This window comes from Stenella coeruleoalba (assembly GCF_951394435.1).
Source record: "Stenella coeruleoalba genome assembly, chromosome: 6".
Taxonomy (NCBI): Eukaryota; Metazoa; Chordata; class Mammalia; order Artiodactyla; family Delphinidae; genus Stenella; species Stenella coeruleoalba.
Window position 1 is genome coordinate 38,371,668 of NC_137151.1, and position 26,027 is coordinate 38,397,694.

A 26,027-nucleotide genomic window follows, 5' to 3' on the forward strand; every position below is an offset into this window, starting at 1 on the left:
CATCTGGTCCTGGGCTTTTTGTTTGTTGGAAGATTTTTAATCACAGTTTCAATTTCAGTGCTTGTGATTGGTCTGTTCATATTTTCTATTTCTTCCTGATTCAGTCTTGGCAGGTTGTGCATTTCTAAGAATTTGTCCATTTCTTCCAGATTGTCCATTTTATTGGCATAGAGTTGCTTGTAGTAATCTCTCATGATCTTTTGTATTTCTGCAGTGTCAGTTGTTACTTCTCCTTTTTCATTTCTAATTCTATTGGTTTCAGTCTTCTCCCTTTTTTTCCCTGATGAGTCTGGCTAATGGTTTATCCATTTTGTTTATCTTCTCAAAGAACCAGCTTTTAGTTGTATTGATCTTTGCTATTGTTTCCTTCATTTCTTTTTCATTTATTTCTGATCTGATTTTTATGATTTATTTCCTTCTGCTAACTTTGGGGTTTTTTTGTTCTTCTTTCTCTAATTGCTTTAGGTGCAAGGTTAGGTTGTTTATTTGAGATGTTTCCTGTTTCTTAAGGTAGGATTGTATTGCTATAAACTTCCCTCTTAGAACTGCTTTGGCTGCATCCCATAGATTCTGAGTTGTCGTGTCTGTCTCCATTGTCATTTGTTTCTAGGTATTTTTTGATTTCCTCTTTGATTTCTTCAGTGATCACTTTGTTATTAAGTAGTGTATTGTTTAGCCTCCATGTGTTTGTATTTTTTACAGATCTTTTCCTGTAATTGATATCTAGTCTCATAGGGTTGTGGTCCGAAAAGATACTTGATACAATTTCAATTTTCTTAAATTTACCAAGGTTTGATTTGTGACCCAAGATATGATCTATCCTGGAGAATGATCCATGAGCACTAGAGAAAAATGTGTATTCTGTTGTTTTTGGATGGAATGTCCTATAAATATCAATTAAGTCCATCTTGTTTAATGTATTATTTAAAGCTTGTGTTTCCGTATTTATTTTCATTTTGGATGATCTGTCCATTGGTGAAAGTGGGGTGTTAAAGTCCCCTACTATGAATGTGTTTCTGTCGATTTCCCCTTTTATGGCTGTTAGTATTTGCCTTATGTATTGAGGTGCTCCTATGTTGGGTGCATAAATATTTGCAATTGTTATATCTTCTTGGATCGATCCCTTGATCATTATGTAGTGTCCTTCTTGTCTCTTCTCATAGTCTTTATTTTAAAGTCTATTTTGTCTGATATGAGAATTGCTACTCCAGCTTTCCTTTGGTTTCCATTTGCATGAAATATCTTTTTCCATCCCCTTACTTTCAGTCTGTATGTGTCTCTTACATTTTCATTTTCTTAATGATGTATTTTGACGAGAGGAAAATTTTAATATTGATGAAATTCAGTTTTTTAAAATAGGTATAAAACTATTCAGTCTTTGTGTGTGTGTGTATGTATGTGTGTGTGTTTGGTGAATTGTATTGTTCAAGGATATTTCTATTTCATCCAAGTCATTGAATATATAGGCATAAACTTTTTTATAATGTATTCTTATCCTCTTTAATGTTTGTATGATCTTTATTGCTCTTTAATATATCTCTTTCTTTTTTGATATTGATAATTTTTATGTGAGTGTATTTTCTTTCATTAATGTTGCTAGCTGGAGTATCTATAAATGTCAATTAGAGCAATTACTGCTATCTTGGTTACTGATTTTCTGCTGGTTTGAGTTATCAATTACAGACAGAGGGGCATTGAAGTCTCCAGATTATTTGCAATTTCACCCTTGTATTATTGCTGTCAGGCTGCAGAATATTTACTGTTTCCTTCTATTTGGCTTCCGGATGATGTGGAGACCTTTCCATATCCTCACTGTGAGAACCTGGTGAAGTTCCTGAAGGAAAGGCCTGTAGTAAGGGTGTATGCTCTCCATAAGACTGCAATTCCCATGAGTTTCTCCTTCTTACACTAATCTACACTCACCCTCCCGTAATTTGTCAAAAATACTGGTTAAGTGTTCTTCCAACTTTAGGTATCAGCAGCTGTTGCTCCCGGTAAGAAGATCATGGTTGCTATATCCCTCTGAATGACCTATCTAGGTTTAATGGGATATTTTCCCCGTGACTTCAGTCCTCTGATGAGTACATGAAAAGAGTTTAGTTTTCAACTGTCCAACTTTTTCTTGTTGTAAGGTCAGGAATGACAACTTCCAAACTTCCAAGACATTTACTTGTCAGAACTGCACCCAAAATTTCTCAGTTACCTTTTAGATCATACATTTAAATAAAATTTATATTTTACACAAAATTACACAATCTGGTTCTCTTTATTCCTTTGTGTAAGTCCAAAATTTTATTTGGCATAGTTTTTCCTAAGTCTTAGAATTCTTTTTTTAATCATTTGATGTAGCATAGGTTGGGTTGGAATGAATTCTCTCAGCTTTGTCTAAAAAAAAAATTTCCCTTGTATTCTTAAGGTTTTTTTCTTTTCTGAATGTAGAATTCTCACTTGACAGTTTTCTGTATGATGTGTTACAAGATGCTTTTAAAATTTTCCCTTTATTACTTGTTTTCAGAAATTTGATTGTGACATGACTTTATGTGGTTTTCTTTGTTTTTGTTCTATTTGGAGTTCATTAAGAGTTTTGAATTAGTAGGTTTATATTTTCCATTAAATTTGGAATTTGGGGGTATTATTTCTTCTAATATTGTTTTGCATCCTTGCTTCTCTCTTTTAAGGATTCTGATTATACATATGTTGGACCTCTTGATATTATTACATGGGTCATTAAGGCTCTGTTCACTTTATATTGGCCTTTTTTTCTTTATGTGTTTCAGTTTTTCTATTTCTATTAATATATTTTTAAGTGTTGATTTTTATTTGAAATCTTCTATTAACCCATCTAATTTTTCATTTTAAATATTGTATTTTTGGATTATTATATTTTTATGCTTTATTTTTTAGCTTCCATTTATCTCCATTCTTTAGTCCTTGGATACTGTTTTTAGCAATTCTTTTAAAAGTATTAATTATATATCTCTGTCATGTCTGCATCTGTCTCTGTTGACTGACTTGTTTCCTGGTTATGGGTCACATTTTCCTCATCATTACCTGGAATTTTTGATTTGACATTGCATATTGTGAATAGTACATTGTTGAGTTATGAATTTTAATATCATCTTTAAAAAATATGAGACTGACATTGTTCTCACAGGATATTAAGTTGTACATCAATCAGCTCGATTCTTTTAAGTTTTTTTTTTTTTGTTATGGTGAGTTAGCAAAGCTTTTTAAACAGGGCTAGGTTAGCATTACTACCAAGGCATGATTTTTCTGGACTTTTTACTGAGCATTCTCCATAATTAAACAAGAAATGTCCTTCTGATGGATTAGAACCCAGTTTCTCACAACCCTGTGGAAATTGTGTAGCTTATTGCTTTATAGTCATTCTTTTTCTTAGTCTCATGGAGTTTCAACCTACACATAAATGATATAGAAATCAGCAATCAGAATCTTGACCAGTTTTCAGACCTCTTTTTTTCTGTTTAGCCTCCTCATCTTTATTACTCTGAAATTTAAACCTGAACTCTGGTCTCTCACGCCTAAACTTAGTGAAATTCCCATACTTTACTTGTGTTACCCTGCCTGAACTCTGGTCTCTCACGCCTAAACTTAGTGAAATTCCCATACTTTACTTGTGTTACCCTGCACTGTGCTCTGAAATATGCCTTCAGACAAAAAGCTAGGGTGATTGTAGATCTCACTCAGTCTTTCCCTTCCTCTCAGGGATCACAGTTTTGCAGTGACTGTTTTCTAATGTTTGAAAACAGTTGTCTAAATATTTAGTGTTTTTTGGATGTACAGCAATAGGGTATGACTATTCCTCCAGTTAGTACACCATGATCAGGAACAGAATTAATATAATTATGTTAAACTCTCATGTTCTAATTCCAAAATCTAGGTCATTTCTCTGCATCTATTGACTATTTTCCTCTACACTGTGTGTTATTACATTTCCTGTGTAATTTCATGTCTAGCAGTTATTTGATTTATATTGGATATTTTAAGTGATATGTTGAAGAAACTGAATTTTGTTATTTCCCTCTAAATTGTGTTGAGTTCTGTTTTAGTAGGCTGTTACTAGTGAGTTATTTTGATTTTATTGAGGTGTGAATTTAAGTTATACTTTATATAGGTCAGTCTGTTGTTTTTTTGTTTTTGTTTTTGTTTTCTGTTACTCTTAGGGAGAGTCCCTTAGTTCTTGGATATAGGTTTAAATTATAAGACATGGCCCTTCTGGTAATTCAGTGGAACATAGGAGATGATTACCAAGGCCCTCTAGTTGGGCATGAATGGAACATAAACCTCTGTCTCCCCAGTATCTAGTAGCAACTGAAATCTCTGGTCATGTATTTCTTCCTTTAGAACTGTTGTTTCTCCTAAACTGTATGAAGTCTTATCTTGTGTGCAAACAATTTAGATGTCAGCCACAAATTTATGTGTAAGTTTATGCTTACACTTTATGGATTCCTCTTTTCCAGGATTTCTTTCCTCAAATTTCAGCTGCTAAATCTGTCCTAAACTTCAACATTTGACTACCCAGTCCAATAGGACTGCAGCTTTCTGCCCGAGCTCCATCCTATGTATACCTTGTGGACCAGAGAATTTTCTTTAGGTGATCTCACCTAGTATGGTTTCTTTGTTCAAGGGTCATAGTGTCTCCAGTTCTGCCTATTTTTTCTTGCTGTCCAGAGCCTTATAACTCTTCCTTTGCATATATTATCTTGAATTTATAATTGTTTTTAGCAGAAAGTTTAGAATAATACAAGCTTTACAAGCTATTCATTATGGGAAGGGGAAAGGGTTTTTGTTTTTTGATTAGTTGGACTGCATTAGACAATCAAATGTATGGATACATCTTATGCCCTATTTGCTTTATCTTTTTCAAACATGTAATACCCCTGACATCCAGTACAATGTGGCACCTCTCTCAAATATCTGTTTAGGCATTTTGGCTGTGAGAGTTCTTTAGAAAATAATGAATATTAGTGATTCAGTACCATTTCTCAGATGAGGTTAGGAAGTCAGTTTATTAGGGTATGATAAGTTAGTTCACAAGTGAAAATATGGATGTCTATGAGTGGACCAATGCCATCATTAAGTTTAATACCTTTATGTAGTTTTTGAGCCCTGAGAATACTCTCTAGAAATTGTTTAAGATACTTACGCTTTCTTGCTTCCTCTCTCCCATTCATTCATCCAGCTGGCACTTATTGTGTGCTTGCTATGTGCCAGTTACTGTTCCAGAGGCTGTGGATTAACTGGTGAGATTGAGCGAATCCAGAATATACACTAGAGTATATACCATACTGAGAGAGACACACAAAAAATATTAAAATCAGGTAGGCAATGTGAGAAAGAATAAAATAGAGTAAGGGACTACAAAGTGATGAGCTGCTATAGTCAAAGAAGTCCTCTCTGAAGAGATGGTATTTAAATACAGCAGTGGTCTGGCTGGGAGAAAAAAGAAATGCAAATAACTGGGAAGAAGTATTCCAGGAACATGGAACCAGGCCTTCAGGATAGACTGTGATTGGCATGTTCAAAAAACTAACTTTAAAGACAGTGGGATTGAGGCAGAGCAAATTAAGGGCACAGTGGTAGAGACCATAGAAGTAGGCAAGGGCTACATTATATTGGCCATGATAAGATATTTAGGTTTTAATAAGCATTATATGAAGTCACTGGGGCATTGAAAACATTAAGTGATATGATCTAATTTATATTTTTAACAAATTATTCTAGCTGCTTTGTGAAGAATGGATTATACGTTAACAGTAAAGAATAAGGAGATCATATTGTTACAGTAGAATAACCAAAAGGTAATAGCGGCTTTAGCCGAAGTTAGAGTGGTGGGAGAGGTAAGCTGTGATCTTCCCCTAGTCCCCAACTTGAGCATGTGTCTAAGAGCTGCTCTCTTTATTTCTTTATGACCTCAAAGGAGAGTCAAGTCAATGTATGCCCTGTCTAAAAAGCGTCAGGGCCCTGACTGCACAATAGCAATAAGTATCTAACTGAAAGCAAAGTTGCTTTACTATTCATAGGATTCTTGAGTAGGACTCTGGCTAAAATAAAATAGGAGCCGGGAAACGTAAACCTATTATTAAGAGATAAAGTTCATTTTAAAGGTAATACATAATGAGACACAGAGGAAAACTGTTCTGGAAGCTTTGGTTTAGTGAGACAAGTAAAAGCTATAAAAATATCTATAAGTTTTCCTCATGGATGCTTGACTCCATCACTCTCTTGGTTGAGAATCTCATTGGAGCTTGATCCTGAGAGGTCTGAATTTTGGTTTTAGCTTAGCATTTAGTTTGGTAGTTTAATAGGGTAGAAATTGCTATGATTGGAGACCTGCCTGGACAATTTTTTATTTGGATACAAAAGGATATCAAAAGATACCAAGTCGGCACACTTCTGGACCACTTATGGAACACTCACTGGTTCTAAGCACAAGAATAGGGTCACAGGGAAATACAAATATTCACTCTAAGGGAAATAATGTCTTAATTTTGAAATTATAAAGAAAGCCGGGATTCTCCTATGTCAGAAATCCAGGTGGTCATATGGTCTAAAGCACCACATAAAAAATAGATGTTGGAGGACTGACATTTTCCCCTCGGTTTTGTTCTTCTGATTTCCATCCAGTATGCAGTAAGTATGTGCTGTTTGGAATCACCATCTCATTATAGGTTTATGCAGTCAATTACGATGTTTATCTGTGAACTTTATTTCAAAGAGTTCAGACTGTGGAGTGGTGAAACTGTCAGCTATTGTTAATGATAATGACTGCTGTGGGGAGAAGAAGCTGCTGAGACTCCCTTTTCCAATGCCTCGCCAGCCCTCAGCTTCTCCTGCAGCTTCCCTGCCAAGAGCAGACAAAGCATTAGCTGATGCCCAGGGAGAATCTCATATAAGATTCTTGGGGTGAGAGGAAGTTGAAGCTTTTCTATCTTATCTTTTCTCTCAGATACCCTACTCAACTTCTCATCAAATTGTCTCTTTGAAAATTTCCTCACACAGTAAAGAAATGGCAGTTGCTTCTTTGTGGGTGCTAGATTTTCATAACACAGGCATGGTATGATTTTTTGTCTGTTTTCACTCGCTAGCCTGACGGAAAAAATTTTGCAAGTTTTACGTGTTCATAAAATAAACAGAGCTGGGGTTTTTGCAAATTATGTAGCTAATTTTTCTGTAATGTTTTTTTCAGTTCTATTAGATATTTTTGTTACATTTCTTTTCCCTTTAGATGCCATGAAGGAGAAAAGAGAGGTGTTAAGAGAATATACTCAGACCCTTATTAAGACAACAAAATAATGGGAGCTGGCAACAAGAAAGGCTGGGGAAAATGCACTGTACACGCACCGACTCTAACAGGAGAATAGAAGAATGAAATAAGAATGGATATGCCTTTTGTTAGAATCTGTTTTTGTTTGTATTTTGTTTTCACATTTAGCTAGCTATCCATTCCTGAGCTCTTGAACACTTCTACAAAGTAAAGGAGGAAAGCAGCTTTTTGCTGCACACTAAAGTGGTTATAATGTTTGGAAGGAGGTAAAGAGAAATACCTCTCTCTACCTCCTTCCTGTTCAGATCACTGTTAATTCTTAGGAAAATCAATCAAGTAGGTAGTATCATTTTTTAGCTTCTTCCTGCCTTACTAACTCAAAATGGGGCCCAGGGATGAGTAGCATTAGCCTCACCTGGGAGCTTATTAGAAAGACAATCTCGGAGTCCGTCTCAACCTCCTGATCCGAAAGAGCCAGGAATCTGTTTTTTCAAACTCTCCACGTGATAATTCTACACACTGAATTTTGAAAAACTGTCTTGTAGGTGTGTGGAATCCAATATTCTACATTTCTAACAAGTTCCCAGGTCATGTTGATGCTGCTTGTTCATATACCATAGTTTTGAGTAGGGAGGTTCTAATGGATGTCTACATAATTCTGAGATCTTTTTCCTTTTCTTTTTTGCCCTTTTACCCCCATTATTAGCTTTCTATCCCACGTCACTCTCTCCCTATTCTATACATGTGCAGCTGGTTGACTGAACAATTGGAATCCAGCAAGCTACAAATATAAAAACAATTTTTTTTTTAATAACTGCTGCCTTCGTACAAGCATGCATCTCTTCTTTCTGGGTCTATAATGACCTTCCGGATAGATCCTGTAGCTTTCTCCAAGGTTTTAATGTAAAATAGTGCACAGGGAGAGAATCTCTGTGTGAACCTGACACGTGTCTCCTGGAGTTGGGTTCACATACACGGAGGTTTATGTCTGCTTCCCTCCTAGAGAGTACTGAGGAAGCTTGTTGGAACAGGCCAACATCTCAGCTATTAAAGTGACTGGGTCAGAACCACTTAATGTTTCATTGCCCTTCCTCTTCCCTCCTGGCTCATACTTGACCTGTAGCCTATGTCCAACGTAGAGTAGAATGAATTCCATTGAACTTATCATCTTCTAATTCTAGCTCCTCTGGCATTGGAAACTAGGATGAGAAATCAGGCAGCATGGCCCTGTATCATAGCTACCTTTTGGTCATGTGAAGGAATGTCTTGTCTTGCGTGTCTCTGTTGGGTGCATTTTCTGAGAGTGAAGTCATTGAACTGTTGAGCTTCTCTTCTGTGCTTGAAGAGCACCAGGAGTCTTGGGTCGTTGGGTTGACGTTTTCTTCCCAAACATATGCTACAAAACGGGTGTGACCCGTTCCAACAAGCTTTCTCAGTACTCTCTAGAGGGAAGCAGACATAAGATTCTATGTGTATGTGAACCCAACTCCAGGAGACACATATTGGGTTCACATGGAGATTCTCTCCCTGTGCACTCTTTTGGCATCCAAACTTTGGAGAACCTGGGGCTTTCCTCATCTTGCCAATATCCAGCCACAAAGTGAGATACTTGGTCTCCCCACCTCTGACTACTGAATACTGGTTTCCCTATCTTTGGTGGCCCCTTTTGAGGTTTAGGGTGTACAGATCAACAATTTCTTCTTGATTCTCCTCTCTATGCTAAGTTAGATTGTATGTACCGATCTGGGGACAAGAGGATGCAGTGATGGTTGAGGATAATCGAACTCATTAAACAGCTTTTTATAAAGCATTGGGGAAATCATCAGCAGGTCCTTGCAAGTTCTCTACAGAGAATATGGTTACTTAATGCTTCTTTGTCTTTATATTGGAAACATAGATGTTCATTGCCAGGCAAATGGAAGTATCCTCTTTCTTGATATGCTATCAACATACCCCAACTCCTCCTATCACTTAGTGTATGGGTAGCCCTCATCTTCATTTAAATTTCATTAGTTAAGGAGAGAATTGTAACAGAAAGAGCCACACTCAGGAGCCTTACATTGAGGCACTGGGATTTCAGAGGACTATGAAGGATGCAGGGGCAGAAAAGAGTTCTGGGGACAGGAGACAAAACCTATTACTATCTTCCTTCTTTGGGAAACTTGTCACTTTAGGAGCAGCATGAGTCACTGTGTCTATCCTTGGTTATACACTGTAGGAAGCTTCTTCCTTTTTACAATTTGTACATAGCATTTGAGAACAGAAAAGTATATTAGACATCAAGTCCAGTCCCCTTATGTAAAAAAGAAATCAAATGTATTCATGCATTAATTTAGTGGACATTTATTAGGTGGCTTCTCTTGGCAAGAGACTGAATTTTAAGAGGCTTTACTCAGATTTCTCAGTGGTTAATGCAGGGGTTTACCACATCGGCTCTGCCTGTTTTGTGGTTTCAGGTTTACAGAATGTTCCCAAATGATACTCCATAAAACAGAGCCCCTCATTTGTAAAGAAGATTACAGGAAAATTAAACAGCAGGAAATACCAGGAAAATTAAATAGCACATCTTAAATATTATTAAGTAAATGCCTATACAAATTCAAAATTAGTCTTCTAAAAAAGCAATTTCATTTAGAGGGAATAATGGGCTTAAATTGGAGTTGATTTTGGTATTTCAAAGTGCACCAGATTATTTCCAAATGTGCCATTTATCACATCTTAGTAAGTCACAGTGAGGTGCCACTGGCCACTTTATAGCATTTCTGCTACAATTTGGGAACACTGCAGCCATTATGCATAGTAGCCCACATTGCTCTTGACAGGTAGCTGCACCTTCCAGGAACCAGAGCCTCTGCTGTCCCTGAAAGTCACCACAGGGGTGCTCGCTGTGATGTAAACACCTGCTCACAGTGTTGGTAATGAGCTTAACACACCTGACATCCCTTTAACAGCTGTAGGGTGACCTCTCAACCATGGGCCAAATCCAGACTGATTATTATGAGGTGAAAAGTCTCAAATCCAATCGGCCATCCCATGCAGTATCAGGCCACCTGGTTAACATCTGTTGTTTGAAGTTTGTGGTGGTTGTTTTCTTTTCAAGCATTGCATTTTTTTTCATTGACTGGTGTGAAAAAAAAATGGAAGATAACGATCACTACAGAGAAACATTATTAAAACATCTCTGACAGAGTGAAATTCCCACTGTAAATATTGTTGCTTTTAAAGTGCACATTTGGCTAGAAGATCGACTATTCAATCATAAAGATTTTGGTAAGCATTACGTGGGGTATATTGAAAGCTAATTGAGTGTAACATCGAGTGACTGATAGTCGAAAGAAGTTATAACCACGGGGCTTACCTTAGTCAATTTAGTCAAAGCAAGAATTATAACACAAATGAAGATAAATAACTGAAGATTAAATTTGTGCTTATTGGGGATGTTATTGCTTCAAAGTACAGTCTAATTTTGTGATGTGGTTGGTGAAGGCATCTTACAGAGAGAGGTGATTTGAATTGGACCTTAAAGAATAGATCAGACTTATCTGGAGATGCAAGAAGGGAGATGAGCAGCAGATCGGCACTGCGGGAAAGCTCTAGCACCAGGAATTAGTTACATGTGCACGAGGAGTTGGGTTTGAAGCAAGCAAGTGTCCTGTGCCGGAGAGCAGCGGAGAGGCGATTTATGGTGGATCGGGGGAGTCAGAGGCCTTCAGAATTAGTACAAGTGGAGAAAAGTCATTGTGAGTTCTTTAAGAAGTAATTGCTGATGTGATGATGTTTCAAGAAAGCCGAATAGAGAAAGTATGTAGGGGTGAAATGGAATCGGTGGCACACTTCCGAGTTCTCTAATTGAAAAGGTAATCATCAATATATGTAAAGCACTACAACGTTTCCCACATTATGAGCAGCCATCTCATTTGATGTTTTCACACCAGCCCACCAAAATATTCCTAGAAGCAGAAAGATATGGGGGTGCAGTTGTTCCAAACAGGTCTGGGGTACTGCATGAAGCAGAATGTCAAAAACTTTAAAGGCATTTGATGTCTCATGTTTTCCTACACAAACCCAGCAGATTTTTTTTTTTCTGATCCATAATATATCCTTGCTGAGCTTTTAAAATATGCATGTTCAAAACCAGAAAGCAAACGTTAACCTGAAAACACTTCAGGATCTACTTCACATGTCCCCAGCTAGCTGACTGTCTGAAGACTTGGCTGTCAACTCTTGGGAAATATTGCCATTTTTGGGAGGCAGTTATCTCGATTCACCTCTTTTTGCAACAAATGAGAAACTTCTCCTGTCTCTCAGACCTCAAAGCAGTCCTAGCAAAGATGCCAGTGGTTAGAGCAACCAAAGCAACAGGAATCTACTATTGTGGATCAATTTACATTGAACAGTGACGAGACTGGGGGTGGGGGAGATTGGCCTGTAATTATCCAGATGTTCTTAATCACACATATGAGGGTATATATCCTACTAAACCCCTCTTTTTTGTTGTTGTTATTGTTATCATTGCCTTTTCTGATTCTATCCTGATTTCTAACTGGTATATACCCTTTGAGGGGTTCTACATTGTCACCCACATCCATTTGTAAATTAAAATGTTATATTCCCTTTACATTATCACGATCGTGTAGCTTGGTGTCCTAGGTTTCCTTGCTTGGCTCCTGTGCAGTCCTTTCTTGGTTATGCAGCTAATGGGGAGGTTTTTCCCATTAAAGCTGTGGAAACAATACTACCTGTACTTGGGCCAAAATTTATAAAAGATCAGCAGTTTTATTTTTCAGTTGGTATTAAATTGATCTATATGTGTTTTCTGGATCTTTGTATTTGTGGTTCGGTTTTTGATATGTGTCTATTCCTCTGATGGACAAGTCTACTTATTTCTGTAATACTCTTTGAACTCCAGATTTACACCTCCTTTATTTTGGATTATGAGCTGAGAGCATGTGCACATTTTAGAGGACACCGCCAGGTTAACCTCTAAGAAGTTTATATCAATTTACCGTTTGTGTAATAGTGCAGGAGAGTGAGACCATTTTCCCAAGTGTCTGTACACTACATATCATTTTTTTCCCATTTTTGCAAACCTGAGCAGTAAAAACTTATTTCCCCCAAATGTTTAATGTATACTTATTTAACAACTGGTGAGTTTCATGTGTTTGTCACTTGAAATTCTTTTCCTATGCAATTTTTGTATGTAGCCTTTGCTACCTTTTCTAAGTGACTTCTAAGTGCTTACATAACTGTGGATCAAGGAGATTTTCTGTCACGTGTGTTTCAAATATTTCTTCCCTGTCTATAGTTTGTGAACTTTGTGTATAGACAATTTTTGTCATACAGATTATTAAAAATATGCAGTCAGTTTTTTAAAGTCTCCCTGATTTTGAGTCTTGCTCAGGTTTGGTATCCTCATTGTAAAGATATTTTAAAGACATTTTCCTCTGATTAATATGTTTTTTATATTTAATATTTACATATTAAATCCATTTGGAATACATGTTCATATATGAGCCTAGGAAAAGGCTCTAGCTATACAACACACATTAACATATAATCAAATAATCGATTGCATCAACACTTTTTTTTTCTTTTTTAAACATCTTTATTGGGGTATAATTGCTTTACACTGGTGTGTTAGTTTCTGCTTTATAAAAAACTGAATCAGATATACATATACATATGTTCCCATATCTATTCCCTCTTACATCTCCCTCCCTCCCACCCTCCCTATCCCACCCCTCAAGGCGGTCACAAAGCACCGAGCTGATCTCCCTGTGCTATGCGGCTGCTTCCCACTAGCTATCTACCTTACATTTGGTAGTGTATATATGTCCATGCCTCTCTCTTGCTTTGTCACAGCTCACCCTTCCCCCTCCCCATATCTTCAAGTCCATTCTCCAGTAGGTCTGTGTCTTTATTCCTGTCTTACCCCTAGGTTCTTCATGATTTTTTTTTCTTAAGTTCCATATATATGTGTTAGCATATGGTATTGGACTTTCTCTTTCTGACTTACTTCACTCTGTATCACAGCCTCTAGGTCTATCCACCTCATTACAAACAGCTCAATTTCGTTTCTTTTTATGGCTGAGTAATATTCCATTGTACATATGTGCCACATCTTCTTTATCCATTCATCCGAAAATGGACACTTAGGTTGTTTCCATCTCCAGGCTATTATAAATAGAGCTGCAATGAACATTTTGGTACATGACTCTTTTTGAATTATGGTTTTCTCAGGGTATATGCCCAGTAGTGGGATTGCTGGGTCACATGGTAGTTCTATTTGTAGTTTTTTAAGGACCCTCCATACTGTTCTCCATAGTGCCTGTACCAATTCACATTCCCACCAGCACTGCAAGAGTGTTCCCATTTCTCCACACCCTCTCCAGCATTTATTGTTTCTAGATTTTTTGATGATGGCCATTCTGACTGGTGTGAGATGATATCTCATTGTAGTTTTGATTTGCATTTCTCTAATGATTAGTGATGTTGAGCATTCTTTCATGTGTTTGTTGGCAGTCTGTATATCTTCTTTGGAGAAATGTGTATTTAGGTCACCTGCCCATTTTTGGATTGGGTTGTTTGTTTTTTTTGTTATTGAGCTACATAAGCTGCTTGTAAATTTTGGAAATTAATCCTTTGTCAGTTGCTTCATTTGCAAATATTTTCTCCCATTCTGAGGTTGTCTTTTGGTCTTGTTTATGGTTTCCTTTGCTGTCCAAAAGCTTTGAAGTTTCATTAGGTCCCATTTGTTTATTTTTGCTTTTATTTCCATTTCTCTAGGAGGTGGGTCAAAAAGGATCTTGCTGTGATTTATGTCATAGAGTGTTTTGCCTGTTTTCCTCTAAGAGTTTGATAGTTTCTGGCCTTACATTTAGGTCTTTAATCCATTTTGAGCTTATTTTTATGTATGGTGTTAGGGAGATCTAATCTCATACTTTTACATGTACCTGTCCAGTTTTCCCAGCACAACTTATTGAAGAAGCTGTCCTGTCTCCACTGCACATTCCTGCCTCCTTTATAAAAGATAAGGTGATGATATGTGTGGGTTTATCTCTGGGCTTTCTATCCTGTTCCATTGATCTTTCTGTTTTTGTGCCAGTACCGTACTGTCTTGATTACTGTAGCACTGTAGTATAGTCTGAAGTCAGGGAGACTGATTCCTCCAGCTCCGTTTTTCGTTCTCAAGATTGCTTTGGCTATTTGGGGTCTTTTGTGTTTCCATACAAATTGTGAAATTTTTTGTTCTAGTTCTGTGAAAAATGCCAGTGGTAGTTTGATAGGGATTGCACTGACTCTGTAGATTGCTTTTGGTAGTAGAGTCATTTTCACAATGTTGATTCTACCAATCCAAGAACATGGTATATCTCTCCATCTATTTGCATCATCTTTAATTTCTTTCATCAGTGTCTTATAATTTTCTGCATACAGGTCTTTTGTCTCCTTAGGTAGGTTTATTCCTAGATATTTTATTCTTTTTGTTGCAGTGGTAAATGGGAGTGTTTTCTTGATTTCACTTTCAGATTTTTCATCATTAGTGTATAGGAATGCCAGAGATTTCTGTGCATTAATTTTGTATCCTGCTACTTTACCACATTCATTGATTAGCTCTAGTAGTTTTCTGGTAGCACCTTTAGGATTTTCTATGTATAGTATCCTGTCATCTGCAAACAGTGACAGCTTTACTTCTTCTTTTCCGGTTTGGATTCCTTTTATTTCTTTTTCTTCTCTGATTGCTGTGGCTAAAACTTCCAAAACTATGTTGAATAAGAGCGGTGAGAGTTGGCAACCTTGTCTTGTTCCTGATCTTAGTGGAAATGCTTTCAGTTTTTGACCATTGAGGATGATGTTGGCTGTGAGTTTGTCATATATGGCCTTTATTATGTTGAGGAAAGTTCCCTCTATGCCTACTTTCTGAAGGGTTTTTATCATAAATGGGTGTTGAATTTTGTTGAAAGCTTTCTCTGCATCTATTGATATGATCATATGGTTTTTCTCCTTCAATTTGTTAATATGGGTTATCACATTGATTGATTTGCATATATTGAAGAATCCTTGCATTCCTGGAATAAACCCCACTTGATCATGGTGTATGATCTTTTTAATGTGCTGTTGGATTCTGTTTGCTAGTATTTTGTTTAGGATTTTTGCATCTATGTTCATCAATGATATTGGCCTTTAGTTTTCTTTCTTTGTGACATCCTTGTCCGGTTTTGGTATCAAGGTGATGGTGGCCTCATAGAATGAGTTTGGGAGTGTTCCTCCCTCTGGTATATTTTGGAAGAGTTTGAGAAGGACAGGTGTTAGCTCTTCTCTAAATGCTTGATAGAATTCGCCTGTGAAGCCATCTGGTCCTGGGCTTTTTGTTTGTTGGAAGATTTTTAATCACAGTTTCAATTTCAGTGCTTGTGATTGGTCTGTTCATATTTTCTATTTCTTCCTGATTCAGTCTTGGCAGGTTGTGCATTTCTAAGAATTTGTCCATTTCTTCCAGATTGTCCATTTTATTGGCATAGAGTTGCTTGTAGTAATCTCTCATGATCTTTTGTATTTCTGCAGTGTCAGTTGTTACTTCTCCTTTTTCATTTCTAATTCTATTGATTTCAGTCTTCTCCCGTTTTTTCTTGATGAGTCTGGCAAATGGTTTATCCATTTTGTTTACCTTCTTAAAGAACCAGCTTTTAGTTTTATTGATCTTTGCTATTGTTTCCTTCATTTCTTTTTCATTTATTTCTGATCTGATTTTTATGATTTCTTTCCTTCTGCTAACTTTGGAGTTTTTTTGGTTCTTCTTTGTCTAATTGCTTTAGGTGCAAGGTTAGGTGGTTTATTCGAGATGTTTCCTGTTTCTTAAGGTGGGCTTGTATTGCTCTAAACTTCCCTCTTAGAATTGCTTTTGCTGCATCCCATAGGTTTTGGGTCGTCATGTCTCCATTGTCATTTATTTCTAGGTATTTTTTTTTTCCTCTTTGATTTCTTCAGTGATCACTTCGTTATTAAGTAGTGTATTGTTTAGCCTCCATGTGTTTGTATTTCTTCCAGATCTTTTCATGTAATGGATATCTAGTCTCATAGCGTTGCGGTTGGAAAAGGTACTTGATACAATTTTAATTTTCTTAAATTTACCAGGACTTGATTTGTGACCCAAGATATGATCTATCCTGGACAACGTTCCATGAGCACTTGTGAAAATGTGTATTCTGTTGTTTTTGGATGGAATGTCCTATATATATCAATTAAGTCCATCTTGTTTAATGTATTATTTAAAGCTTGTGTTTCCTTATTTATTTTCATTTTGGATGATCTGTCCATGGGTGAAAGTGGGGTGTTAAAGTCTCCTACTATGAATGTGTTATTGTCGATTTCCCCTTTTATGGCTGTTAGTATTTGCCTTATGTATTGAGATGCTCCTATGTTGGCTGCATAAATATTTACAGTTGTTATATCTTCTTCTTGGATCGATCCCTTGATCATTGTGTAGTGTTGTTCTTTGTCTCTTCTAATAGTCTTTATTTTAAAGTCTGTTTTGTCTGATATGAGAATTGCTACTCCAGCTTTCTTTTGGTTTCCATTTGCATGGAATATCTTTTTCCATCCCCTTACTTTCAGTCTGTATGTGTCTCTAGGTCTGAAGTGGGTCTCTTGTAGACAGCAAATATATGGGTCTTGTTTTTGTATCCATTCAGCCAATCTGTGTCTTTTGGTGGGAGCATTTAATCCATTTACATTTAAGGTAATTATCGATATGTATGTTCCTATTCCCATTTTCTAAATTGTTTTGGGTTCGTTATAGTAGGTCTTTTCCTTCTCTTGTGTTTCTTGCCTAGAGAAGTTCCTTTAGCATTTGTTGTAAATCTGGTTTGGTGGTGCTGAACTCTCTCAGGTTTTGCTTGTCCGTAAAGGTTTTAATTTCTCCATCAAATCTGAATGAGATCCTTGCTGGGTAGAGTAATGTTGGTTGCAGTTTTTCTCCTTCATCTCTTTAAATATGTCCTGCCAGTCCCTTCTGGCTTGCAGAGTTTCTGCTGATAGATCAGCTGTTAACCTTATGGGGATTCCCTTTTGTGTTATTTATTGTTTTTCCCTTGCTGCTTTTAATATGCTTTCTTTGTATTTAATTGTTGACAGTTTGATTAATATGTGTCTTGCCGTATTTCTCCTTGGATTTATCCTGTACGGGAGTCTCTGTGCTTCCTGGACTTGATTAACTATTTCCTTTCCCATATTAGCGAAGTTTTCAACTATAATCTCTTCAAATATTTTCTCAGTCCCTTTCTTTTTCTCTTCTTCTTCTGGAACCCCTATAATTCGAATGTTGGTGCGTTTGATGTTGTCCCAGAGGTCTCTGAGACTGTCCTCAGTTCTTTTCATTCTTTTTTCTTTATTCTGCTCCGCAATAGTTATTTCCACTATTTTATCTTCCAGGTCACTTATCCGTTCTTCTGTCTCAGTTATTCTGCTATTGATCCCATCTAGAGTATTTTTCATTTCATTTATTGTGCTGTTCATCATTGCTTGTTTCATCTTTAGTTCTTCTAGGTCCTTGTTAAATGTTTCTTGCATTTTGTCTATTCTATTTCCAAGATTTTGGATCATCTTTACTATCATTATTCTGAATTCTTTTTCAGGTAGACTGCCTATTTTCTCTTCATTTGTTAGGTCTGGTGGGTTTTTATCTTGTTCTTTCATCTGCTGTGTTTTTCTGTCTTCTCATTTTGCTTATCTTACTGTGTTTGGGGTCTCCTTTTTGCAGGCTGCAGGTTCGTAGTTCCCGTTGTTTTTGGTGTCTGTCCCCAGTGGCTAAGGTTGGTTCAGTGGGTTGTGTAGGCTTCCTGGTGGAGATGACTAGTGCTTGTGTTCTGGTGGATGAGGCTGGATCTTGTCTCTCTGGTGGGCAGGTCCACGTCTGGTGGTGTGTTTTGGGGTGTCTGTGGACTTTTTATGATTTCAGACAGCCTCTCTGCTAATGGATGGGGCTGTGTTCCTGTTTTGCCAGTTGTTTGGCATAGGGTGTCCAGCATGTAGCTTGCTGGTCGTTGATTGAATTTGGGTGCTTGCGTTGAGATGGAGATCTCTGGGAGATTTTCGCCGTTTGATATTAAGTGGAGCTGGGAGTTCTCTTGGACCAGTGTCATGAAGTTGGCTCTGCCACCTCAGAGGCACAGCACTGACTCCTGGCTGCAGCACCAAGAGCCTTTCCTCCACACAGCTCAGAATAAAAGGGAGAAAAAGTAGAGAGAAAGAATTAGTAGAAGTAGGAAGAAAGAAAGAAAGGTGGGAAGGAAAGAAGGAAGAAAAGAAAAGGAAAGAGAGAAAGAAAGGGAGGGAGGGAGGGCCAGTGGAAGGAAGGAAGGAAGGAAGAATGGAGGGAAGGAAGGAAAAAAGAAAGAAGATAAAGTAAAATAAAAAAGAGTAAAATATAATAAAGTTTTTTAATTAAAAAATTAATAAGAAAAAAAACAGATGGATAGAACCCTAGGACAAATGGTGGAAGCAAAGCTATACAGACAAAATCTCACACAGAAGCATACACATACACACTCACAAAAAGAGGAAAAGGGGAAAAAATCATAAATCTTGCTCTCAAAGTCCACTTACTCAATTTGGGGTGATTCGTTGTCTATTCATGTATTCCACAGATGCAGGGTACATCAAGTTGATTGTGGAGCTTTAATCCACTGCTTCTGAGGCTGCTGGGAGAGATTTCCCTTTCTCTTCTTTGATCTCACAGCTCCCAGGGGCTCAGGCCCCGCCTCTGTGTGTAGATTGCCAGAGGGCGTCTGTTTTTCGCTCAGACAGGACGGGGTTAAAGGAGCCACTGATTCGGGGGCTCTGGCTCACTCAGGCCGGGGGGACAGAGGGGGACGGAGGGGCATGGAGTGCAGGGCGAGCCTGTGGCGGCAGAGGCCGGCGTAACGTTGCACCAGCCTGAGGCCCACCGTGCATTCTCCTGAGGGAGTTGTCCCTGGATCCCGGGAACCCAGCAGTGGCGGGCTGCACAGGCTCCCCGGAAGGGAGGTGTGGATAGTGACCTGTGCTCACACACAGGCTTCTTGGCGGCGGCAGCAGCAGCCTTTGTGTCTCCTGCCCGTCTCTGGGGTCCGTGCTTTTAGCCGCAGCTCACACCTGCCTCTGGAGCTCCTTTAAGCAGCGCTCTTAATCCCCTCTCCTCACGCACCAGGAAACAGAGAGGGAAGAAAAAGTCTCTTGCCTCTTCGGCAGCTCCAGACCTTTTCCCAGACTCCCTCCCGGCTAGCCATGGTGCACTAACCCCTTCAGTCTGTGGTCACGCCGCCAACCCCAGTCCTCTCCCTGCGCTCCGACCAAAGCCCGAGACTCAGCTCGCAGCCTTGCCTGCCCCGGCAGGTGAGCAGACAAGCCTCTCAGGCTGGTGAGTTCCGCTTGGCACCGATCCTCTGTGCGGGAATCTCTCCGCTTTGCCCTCCACACCCCTGTGGCTGTGCTCTCCTCCACAGCTCCGAAGCTCCCCCGCTCCGCCACCCGCAGTCTCCGCCCGCGAAGGGGCTTCCTGGTGTGTGGAAGCCTTTCCTCCTTCACAGCTCCCTCCCACTGGTGCAGGTCCCGTCCCTATTCTTTGTCTCTGTTTTTTCTTTTTTTTTTTGCCCTACCCAGGTATGTGGGGAGTTTCTTGCCTTTTGGGAGGTCTGAGGTCTTCTGCCAGCATTCAGTAGGTGTTCTGTAGGAGTTGTTCCACGTGTAGATGTATTTCTGGTGTATCTGTGGGGAAGAAGGTGATCTCCGCGTCTTACTCTTCCACCATCTTCCCCTCGTCCTCGATTGCATCAATACTCTTTATAGAGAAATTCTGATGGGTTCCAGGCTGATTATTGAGTCACCTTTATCATATTAAAGGATCATAAATGCATGATTCTGCTTTTATTTATCTATTTGCTTAGACTGGGTAGAATCTCTAATATTATTGAAGCAGATACCACTGTCTTGTTCTTGACTTAATGGAAGCATCTTTACACTTGAATAACAAAATTATATTTGATATTTATTTTCAATAAATATGTTTTATCATGTTCAGAAATATTCTGTTTACTCCAAGTTTTCTTGGCAATTTTATCAAGAATATTTGCTATATTTTTGTCAAATGCTTTTTTTCAAAGTCTATTACATACTCAGTTTCTTCCTTTTACTTACTAACATGATGATAAATGTTTATTTGCTGTCTTTTTTCCCCACCTTTATTGAGCTATAATTGACATATAACATTGTGTGACTTTACTGTGCAATATGCTGATTTGATACATTTACATATTATAAAATGATTACCACCATAGCATTAGCTAACACCTCCATCCTATCACATAATTACTATTTCTTTTTTGTGATGAGAACATTTAAGATCTACTATTTTAGAAATTTTCAAGTATATAATTTGTATCATAAGTTATAGTCACCATCATGCACATTAGATCCCCAGAACTTTTGACTCTTACAACTGGAAGTTTATACTTTTGACCAATATCTCTCCATTTCCCCTGCTATAAGTAACCACCACATTACTGTTTCTCTGAGTTCAGCTTTTTAAAATTCCACATATAAGTGAGATCATACAGTGCTTGTCTTTCTCTGACTTACAATACTTAGTATAATGCCTTCAAGGTTTATCCAACTTGTCACAAATGATGGGATTTCCTTCTTTGTCATGGCTGGATAACATTTCCTTTAATATATACACCACATTTTCTTTAGCCATCAGTGGACACTTAGGTTGTCTGTACGTCTTGCCTATTGTGAATAGTGCTCCTGTGAACATTGGGGTGCAGGTATCTCTTTGAGATAGTGATTTCATTTTCTTCAGATATATACCCAGAAGTGAGACTGCTGGATCATATGGTAGTTGTATTTTTAATTTTTTGCAAGACCTCCATACTGTCTTCTGTAGTGACTGCACCAATTTACATTCCCACCAACAGTGCACAAGGGTTCTCTTTTCTCTACATCCTTGCAGACGCTTGTTAACTTTTGTCTTTTTGATAATAGCCATTCTAACAAGTGTAAGGGGTTATCTCATTGTGATTTTAATTTTCATTTCCCTGATGATTTCTGATGTCAAGCACCTTTTAATGTACCTCTTGGCCATTTGTATGTCTTCTTTAGAAAACTGTCTATTCAGTTCCTCTGCCCCTTTTTAAATCAGGTTTTCGGGCTTTTTCTTTTCTTTTTTTTTTCTATTGAGTTATATGAGCTCTTTATATATTTTGGATATTAGCCTCTTATTAGATATATGATTTGCAACTATTTTCTCCCATTCCATAGGTAGCTTTTTCATCTTTTAATTGTTTCATTCGCTTTGCTGAAGCTTTTAAGTTTGATGTTGCCCCACTTGTTTATTTTTGCTTTTGTTGTTTGACATGGATATAAAACTTTCCATGTTTTACAGTTTCAGGTCTTATGTTTAATTCTTTAATCCATAGTGAGTTAATTCTGGTGAGTGCTATAAAATAGGGGTCCTATTTCATTCTTCTGCATGTGGTTATCCAGTTTTCCAATACCATTTATTGAAGAGACTTTTCCTACTGAGTGTTCTTATGATGATAAATGCTTATTTGTTTTCTCGTAGTAACCTATACTTGAATTATTAGAATTGAATGTATTTGGTCACGTGCATTTCTAATGGAGACGGAAACATCTGTTACAAATTTAGATTCTGTATTTGATTATAATTTTAAACACAAGTTTTCTTTTATGGGGTACCTATAAAATATACAAAATTTTTTCAGGATAATACCAAAATTTATGTAACTCCACAATTGAAATGAAATAGTTGCAAATTCTATATATATAAATATATCTATATATTTGTACATGTTTGTGTATATATATATATATATGTATATATGTGTGTGTATCTATCTGTCTATCTATCTTTAACCACTGCGGTTATAAAAGGAAATAAACTAATGAATGAATTTTGTCAGAATATGACTCTCTTAAAATTGTAGAAAGTATGAAATTTTAGTTGGAAACATGCAGCTTAAAAAAAAATAAGATAAACATCCTAAAAATTTGGCTCTTTCCTTGGGCTATTCCTATAAAAGGGATTAAAGACATGTTTCTTTAAGATGATGTTAGGGTTGCAGGTTCTACTTACTTCAGTAAGACTTTGGTGATACTTCTTTCCCAAATGAGTTCTTTCGAAGGAATGAAAACTTCATGTTCTCATCCTCCACCCTGCCTGCTCATCCTTCTTTATAAAATCACTTCTGCTTTAGTAAGCTGATTCTGACAAGTGTGAGCACAGGCAGTAATGACTAGACTCCAACAGTAGGTCATGAATAGAGGGAATTTTGAAGCCATTAAAATGGGTTTCAAGGCCTGTCTTATCTTGATGTGCTCTCAGAGCAGAAGGTTGACTGCAGTCACAAGATGAATCGTGAAATAGGAGGACCCACTGAAGTGTGATGCTGGACCAGGAGCATGGTTATTCTGAAGCATCTCTTGATAGTGATCTGGCGATGCTAGTGAATTGACCTCATCTATTGTCCCCTTAGATCAATTGCTTTCTACATGTCGACCTTGAACACCTTAGCACTGAGGTAACACCAAACATGATCAGGCTTTTCTGTTTGGCTTCAATTCTATCTCTTGAATCTATCATCTTACTGTAGAAAATTTTACCCAAAGAGAAATGAGACATTTTAAGAGTATACTGGAGGCCTAGCCTTTTCTCACAGGAAACTACTTTTCTCTTCTCCAAGTTCAACCCTAAATTCATTGTTGAAAGTGTCTTATTGTTCCCTGGGAAGAAACCATTACCAAGATACCTGTCCTTTGTGTTTTCACTGCTTATTCTTGGGGCTGCAGGGATTCTGGAAATCTTATAGTTGGTCAAAATAAACGTGATAATCTGGTTCCACTCAAATTTATCTTTCTTTCCTTTCTCAAACACAATACCAGAAAGAAACATAATTATCAAAAGGTTTTTTCATAAAGAGGCAATTTGAAGTAAAATAATGTTTTTGCATTCCTCTGAAACATAAGTATATTCTTAAGTGAGAGTAAATGTGTTTTCTGTTCCTTTTCTTTTTCTCACCTCTCCTTCCTTTCTCCTTTTCCCTTTCCTCTCATTCCTTTTTTCTTTTCTTTTTTCTTCTTGGGGTGAATTGTCATGCCTTTTCACTTAAAGGCAACATCGCATAGAGATTAGGAATATAGATTCTGTAATCAGAGTGCATATATTCACTTCTAACTTTCTTAATGTATATTCTGAGCAAGACATTTAATCTTTTAAAATTTCAGCCCTCCTATCTCTAATATGGGCATAAAAATGCTATCTACATCACACGATTTTAATGAGAATTAAATAAAATAACCCAAATAAAGAGCAGGGGACATAGCAAGCACTCTATAGATATTAGATAATATATTAGTTCATAAATTTTAATATATTAGTATTGCAAAACTTTTTAAAGTATTTTGGAGTAGTTAGATAACGTAGAAAGGAAAGGAAGAACTTGCCTATAAAATTATTTGACTCCTAATATATTGACTTTTTTTTTTTTTTTTTGTGGTAAGCGGGCCTCTCACTCTTGTGGCCCCTCCAGTCGCGGAGCACAGGCTCCGGATGCGCAGGCTCAGCGGCCATGGCTCACGGGCCCAGCCGCTCCGCGGCATGTGGGATCTTCCCGGACCGGGGCACGAACCCGTGTCCCCTGCATCGGCAGGCAGACTCTCTACCACTGCGCCACCAGGGAAGCCCTATTTATTGATTTTTGATGGGATTTTCTGTGTATATTATGGTTGTCAGATTTGCTTTTTAGTAAATTATGATGATGTGTATTTTAAAATTTAAGTTTTCAGATTAATCATTGTAAAATTGTATCACATATCCATTATATGATTACTTAACCTCATTCATTGTCCTTCATTCCAAATGCTGTCATATATTCATTTTCTCTTTTTCCCTAGATGAATTTGCCAGCTATATGTTTTATTAATCCTTCAGAGTATTAGAGTATAATTTGTATTAGAGTAAAATTAGTTACTAATTTTGATGCTTTTAATCTTATTTTCTCAACTTTTGCTTTCATCTTTACCTTATCCTGTTATACATTCTCTTTGATTTCATTCTGTGTGTCTTTTATCAAATGTTTTAACCCGAATACATAATATATTTTTGTAATTTAAAAAAATAAAGACTGTAAAACTATCAGTATTTCTCTGCATACAGATTAGCTGATCTTTCTCAATCTGTGGTCCTGGGACAACCTGGATGTTTTTCAAAGAAAGATGCCTGGGACTCAGTCAAGAAATTCTACTTTAGACTCTCAGAAGACAAATGGTGGACACTGGCATTAAAATACATAATGGTTAACTAGAGTAAATCCCTATATATCTGAGATTTTTTCCCTTTTTCTTCATTACTTATACTTTCAGCTTAGATATTTATCCAACATTAATTTTAACAAGTGGCTTAAGTATTTTAAAAATGGTTAAAATTTTATGTGTTTTTTTTTAATACATCTTTATTGGAGTATAATTACTTCACAATGCTGTGTTACTTTCTGTTGTACGACAAAGTGAATCCGCCATATGCATACGTATATCCCTATATCCGCTTGCTCTTGAGCCTCCCTCCCACCCTCCCTATCCACCCATCTAGGTCATCGTAAAGCACCGGCTGATCTCTCCTTGCTATGCTGCTACTTCCCACTAGCTGTCTATTTTACATTCGGTAGTGTATATATGTTGATGCTACTCTCACTTTGCCCCAGCTTCCCCCTCCCACCACCTGTGTCCTCAGATCCATTCTCTATGTCTACATCTTTATTCCTGCCTTGCCACTAGGTTCATCGGTACCATTTTTTTTTGTTTTTTTAGATTCCTTATATATGTGTTAGCATACAGTATTTGTTTTTCTCCTTCTGACTTACTTCACTCTGTATGACAGACTCTAGGTCTATCCACCTCACTACAAATAACTCAATTTCGATTTTTTTATGGCTGAGTAATATTCCATTGTATATATGTGCCGCATCTTCTTTATCCATTCATCTTTCGATGGACACTTAGGTTGCTTCCATGACATGGCTACTGTAAATAGAGCTGCAATGAACATTGTGGTTCATTGCACATGTTTCATTCTTTTTGTTTTTTGTGGTAGGTGGGCCTCTCACTGTTGTGGCCTCTCCCATTGTAGAGCACAGGCTCCGGATGCACAGTGCAGGCCCAGCAGTCATGGCTCACGGGCCTAGCCGTTCTGGATCTTCCCGGACCGGGGCATGAACCTGTGTCCCCTGCATCGGCCGGGGGACTCTCAACCACTGAGCCACCAGGAAAGCCCAAAAGCAATGTTTTTAGGAGAAGAAAAAAAGGCTAAATTATAGGAAAACTTGTGGGGTATATTGTTGTTTAAAAATAGGGCTTCTGGGAAGATAGCAGAAGAGTAAGATGCGATCACCTTCCTCCCCACAGATACACCAGAAATACATCTACACGTGGAACAACTCCTACAGAACACCAACTGAATGCTGGCAGAAGACCTCAGACCTCCCAAAAGGCAAGAACCACCCCCCCCACACATGTACCTGGGTAGGGCAAAAGAAAAAAGAATAAACAGAGACAAAAGGATAGGGCCAGGACCTGCACCAGTGGGAGGGAGCCTTGAAGGAGGAAAGGTTTCCACACACTAGGAAGCCCCTTCAAGGGTGGAGACTGCGGGTGGCAGAGGGGGGGGAGCTTCGGAGCCATGGAGGAGAGCACA

General features: G+C 37.8%; 1 long non-coding RNA gene across 7 annotated transcripts in view; it reads left to right on the forward strand.

Annotated features, from left to right (window-relative positions):
- The window catches only part of LOC307188316, a 530,117-nt gene extending 504,293 nt beyond the window's left edge, over nucleotides 1–25,824 (forward strand). For all 7 annotated transcript variants that reach the window (XR_013828886.1, XR_013828887.1, XR_013828888.1 and 4 more), the window contains one exon: nucleotides 25,739–25,824. This is a non-coding gene — a long non-coding RNA (uncharacterized lncRNA). The remainder of the gene's footprint in view (nucleotides 1–25,738) is intronic.
- The last annotated feature ends 203 nt before the right edge of the window (nucleotides 25,825–26,027 follow it).